The sequence below is a fragment of the Asparagus officinalis genome, chromosome 10 (assembly GCF_001876935.1).
Source record: "Asparagus officinalis chromosome 10, Aspof.V1, whole genome shotgun sequence".
NCBI lineage: Eukaryota > Viridiplantae > Streptophyta > Magnoliopsida > Asparagales > Asparagaceae > Asparagus > Asparagus officinalis.
In genome coordinates this window covers 43,396,895-43,402,145 of record NC_033803.1, presented here as the reverse complement: position 1 = coordinate 43,402,145, position 5,251 = coordinate 43,396,895, and the positions used below count along the sequence as shown (strand labels likewise).

Genomic DNA, 5,251 nt, shown 5'->3' with positions numbered 1-5,251 from the left:
ATTTACAATGTTAGGTAAATTATTTACTAAATTATTTTTAGAAATACGTGAAATATATTTTAAGTTTATATGTCCACATCTTCTATGCCATAATAAAAAATCATCTATTGATGCAACTAAACAATGATCATTTGAATAAAAATTCATAGATATGACATATATATCTTTCTTTCTAAAACCTTTAAATAATATATTTGTTAAATCATGATCATATATAAGACATGTATCTTTTTTAAATATGATTTTAAAATTCTTATCACATAGTTGACTTATACTTAGAAGATTATATTTTAAACCATCTACTAATAAAACATCATCTATAAGAGGTTTTTCAATGTTACCTATTACTTGACCTTTGTTTTTATCTCCAAATGTAACTGTGTCTTCTTCTTTGTATTGAATTATAGATAACATTTGAGAGTTTCCGATCATGTGTTTGGAACATCCACTATCTAGTATCCACTTTTTTTTTGAGGTACCTGAAAAATAGACATTTAAGCATTGGTAGCCTTTTTATTTTGGGTCCATTGGATTAGCACTTAGGAGACCAAATCCACTTGGAATTTGGTTTCCCTTTGTTAACACAAATGTAATTAGTGGAATAGCATATATTTTTCTTAAAATTTAAAATATAAGTATTTCTTTCATGCATACTAATATTTGTAGGCACCCAAATGAATATAGATAAAGCATAATTATTTTTAGTATGTATATTCCTTGTTAATGGTGCATGAAATTTTCTAACATTGTTATTCATAGAAGATGATGCATGATTTGTATTAGAAATATTTTCATACTTCTTATGAACATGTCCTAATCCAAAATTTTGACTAGAAGACTTTTGAAAAGATAACAAATCATTCAAGTCTTCTTTTCCTTTATTAAACTTGTTTACATTTAAGAATAATTCTTCATATTTAAGTTTAAGTGATTCCATACTCTTTATTTTTCATAACATTACATTATTAAGATAAATATTATTTTTAGTTAATATTCTATTTTTAGAAAATAATTTGTCATTCAATTCCTTTAATTCTTCAATTTGTGAAGAATTTGATGAAACTAATTCTAAGTTCAATCAATCATTTTCACTTTTCAATGTTTTATAATTAGCATTTAAATCTTTAAACTTAATATAAAGTTTATTAAAAGCATCTAAAAGTTCTTCATTGTCTAAAGGATCATTTACCTCATCTTGTGCCATAAAACACATGTGGGCTGACTCTTCTCTTTCTTCTTCTTCATCGGAAGAAGATGAATCGTGACTATCATCCCAAGTCACCGCCATAACCTTCTTCTTTTTCTTCTTGAAGTTGTTAAAATTATTAGAATTTGTGGATTTTGACTTTGACTTGAGTAGTGGACAATCCTTCTTTATATGACCTGGCTTATTACAATTGAAACACAAAGAAGAGTCATTAGTATTCTTAAATTTATTTGACTTAAACTTACCTTTCTTAAGAAATCGTTTGAATTTCTTAGTAATAATTGCAATATCCTCATCATCTTCGTCGGATTCATCGGTGTCGGAGGATGCATTGAAGGCAAGTATCTTTTTCTTCTTTGGTTCGTCATCTTTCTTTCGATCTTCAATTTGAACTTCATATGCCATCAAATTTTCAGTAAGATTTTCTACAAAGAGAGTTGATAAGTCGTTGGCTTCTTTAATTGTGTAGTCTTCTTTTCCCATTCCGGAGTTAATGCCCTTAGGATTTTCTTACCATCTCAACTTGAGTATATTCTTTACCAAGTCCAATCAAAGAGTTAGTAATATCTACAAATCTTATGAATATCTCTGTGATGGATTCATTCTCTTTCATCTTAAATAGTTCAAACCTATGAACAAGAACAGAAATTTTTGTTTCTTTAACTTTGTTAGTTCCTTCATGTGTTACCACAAGAGTGCGCCAAATTTGATGTGCTGATGTAGAGGTAGACACTTGATTGAATTCATTCTTGTCCAAGGCACAAAATAGTCACTAGTACAAAACTAGTTTGTCCAAACGGTTGGAACCGTTTGGAAAAATCTCCTCTCAAACGGTTCCAACCGTTTGGGATATTCAAATCACCCGTTTGGACTAAAGCCGTTGGAGACGAGTTGTCCCCAACGGTCGCCCAAACGGTTGTAACTGTTTGGGCAAAATCCCAAACGGTTACAACCGTTTGGGATATTGCCAAAACGGTTGAAACCGTTTGGGCGAAAAATTGCCCAAACGGTTTCAACCGTTTGGGCCAAATTTTAGCCCAAACGGTTGAAACTGTTTGGGTTAACTTTTGCCCAAACGGTTAAAACCGTTTGGGCAATTTTTCGCCCAAACGGTTGAAACCGTTTGTGCTATTTATTTTAATAGTTTTAAAATTTTGGCTTCTTTATTTATTTTTCGCCCAAACGGTTTCAAATGTTTATATACACATCTCACATAATAAGTACTTAACATCTCACAATGAAATCAAAATATTCTCATACTTTACTAAATATCCAATGTTATATATTCATACACAATGTTTACTCAAAATACTTAGAGACAAAACATATACATACACAATGTACTCAATATCTCACAATGAAAAGCATCTAATATTATATACTTGTCTCTAATATCCAAAATGAGGTTGCCTTTTCGATGACCAGAGTAGATATATTTTAGAAAAAACTGCTGGTTCCCCAGCTTCTCCTCTGCAACCATGTCGCTGAAGTCTTCCTTCTGGTTCCTCAGCTTCTCCTCCTCGCGTGCTTCTTCGTACCTGAACATCAAATCTTGAAATAGTTAGAAAACATCCATAAGTTTCATAGGACCCAGCGAGTTATTTGTTAGGGTTCCTCCTTACTTGGCAGCCAAAACATCATCCATAGCCTCGAAGAAGATCAACCTGCAAAACAGTCGAGAAGATTTTGAGTGATAAATTTATACATGATAATATCATGCACAAATTCAAGAAATCCCAATGAAAAATAAAAAGGCCTCTTACCCTTTTAGCAGCAGCTGCTTTGTCTTTGTCTTTATCAGTAAGCAGATAACTGCATTAATAAATAAATAAATAAATAAAACTAGTTTGCCCAATTCATAATCACAGTTGCAAACATTCGAAAATAAGTGAAGTCTTTATGTTAAAAATCTGAGCTAGCGATCAATATGAGTACGTGTGAGTTGTTCCAAGCAGAGTCCCAGGAGCAACTCTCTCTTCCTTCTCTTCCAGAACCTCAGGTATTACCTGTAAAATGTTAATAAAAAGGTATCGCTGAACTTACTTCATCAACAGGAGGTTTTCCCCAACCTCCAGGATGATAATCAAAGCTGGCTCCAGGAGGAATAGGAGCATTAAGTCCTGGTATTTTCAGACGTGGGTAAGATGGTGGAGTACCGTATCTCTGACAAAGTTAATTACTGTTAGTTATGCTTACAGGTACAATAAAGTAAGAAATGCTTCTATAAAATCATAGCGTAAGAAACAACCTGCGTATTAATAAGCCAAGGAGGAGGAGCACCATCTGGCATGCCAAGAGCTTCTTTAAGTTCATATGACATCATTCCTGGTTTCATTTCCCTCAGTTTGACCTGTAAATAGCACGAATATTATCAAGCTGCAAAGTCTCTCCAACAAAAAAGTATAACAAAAAGCATGCTAAATGTCTTGAGACCTAAAGATATATGACAGAAATTATGCCTAATCTACAGCCATAAGACACATAATTTTGGCTTTCACAAAAACAGTACTATGTTGGGCAGGTAGAAATTAAAATTCATCAAAAATTAGATATTATGAATGCAACCATGCAACTGCATAATCTGTACTTATAGTGTGACAGGCGTTACTCGATTGAGAAATATTTAGATCTGCACAGTTGAGCAACAGCAATAATACCATCCTCATAGTGATATAGTTTACAGAGAAATCACAATTGATTTGAGTAAGAACATAAAGATTCTAGTAAGTTTTCCCTAACAGAGGATAACATGCAATTTAAATAGGTTGCTAATGCGAACATTTTCAACAGAAAAGAACATAAAAAGAAGCAAAGTCAACCATAAATAACTCCACTGCAACAGCCCATAATACAATAGTCTGAAGATACAGGATCAGAAGAATACCTCAAACTCTTTTCCTTCTTGATACAAATCACCATGTGTTGTAAGCTTTGGTTTAGTCTGATATTTGAAAAATGCATCATGCAGAACCTGCAGAAAAACACAAGACGAGATAAATTTTTTTATATATCAACACTGACTATTCTCTGAGATATCATTCAGCAAACAGTTTGCATCAATTTCTTGAAGCAAGCTCAGAATAACTTCTCTCTATACGACTCGGCAATCTTCTCATCACCAGCTATCAATATGTCCAGATTTCGATACCGATAGCAGCAATAGGCTCAAAATCAGGTTTGTCAAGCTCAAAATAATCAGGATTAGAGGTGAGCTCTTCTAGCTCTCTAACACATGACATGACTCATCCTAACATTTTTAAGGCAACCAAGTTTCAAACTCGAACAAATCCAGCTCAGTTCAACTGTTATTTACATTCCTACCATAAAAGCTCATGCTTGTAAACTTCAAATAGTCAATCTGAACTTCCTTCATCATCCGAAACTAGCTAAAAATCTTATTATTACCCAACTGAGTAATTTCAACAAGCACTTACCGGGCATTAACCACAATAGATCTTCTTCAACCTCTCAGCCACCGACTGATCCACCGAATACCGCAACCCAACTACCAAAATATCAGCTATACCGATAACAAACACACACACACACACACACACACACACACTTGAACAATGCACAAACTAACACCACTTGAGCTAATAATTGTAAATTTGGTCTGAAAAGATTGAAGAGCCTTTTACTAAATTAAAAAAAAATCTACCTTACAATGGAAAATATACCTTACTAAGCATTACAACAAGACCCTGCTGACGACGGGGTCGTCGAGGATCGCGAGGATCAGCTGCTGGAGATCGACCTTCACCCCCAAGAACGACGACGAGGAGGAGCCTGACGACGACGGGAAGCGGATTAACAAGGCAACAAGGCTAACGAACCGCACGCAAACAATGGAATACATCCATTCGCATGCGGAATCAAGCTAACAGTTCGGTGAGTCAACTAGTCATCCAACCATAGAACGGATTTGAACTCAAACACCGAGGCGGATTTACTGCCATATTGGGATTCGGACTGTCAAATCAGAGTCCGGATCAACAACGAAAGCGGGTTTACTGCCAAATCAGGATTCAGATCAACAAATCA

General features: G+C 34.3%; 1 long non-coding RNA gene across 1 annotated transcript; it reads right to left on the bottom strand.

Moving 5' to 3' along the window:
- On the bottom strand, window positions 2,968-4,694 carry LOC109824971. The gene is made up of 5 exons (XR_002242862.1): window positions 4,642-4,694; window positions 4,092-4,178; window positions 3,456-3,557; window positions 3,143-3,370; window positions 2,968-3,019 (listed from the first exon to the last, which is right to left on the bottom strand). It is a non-coding gene; the product is annotated as an uncharacterized LOC109824971 (long non-coding RNA).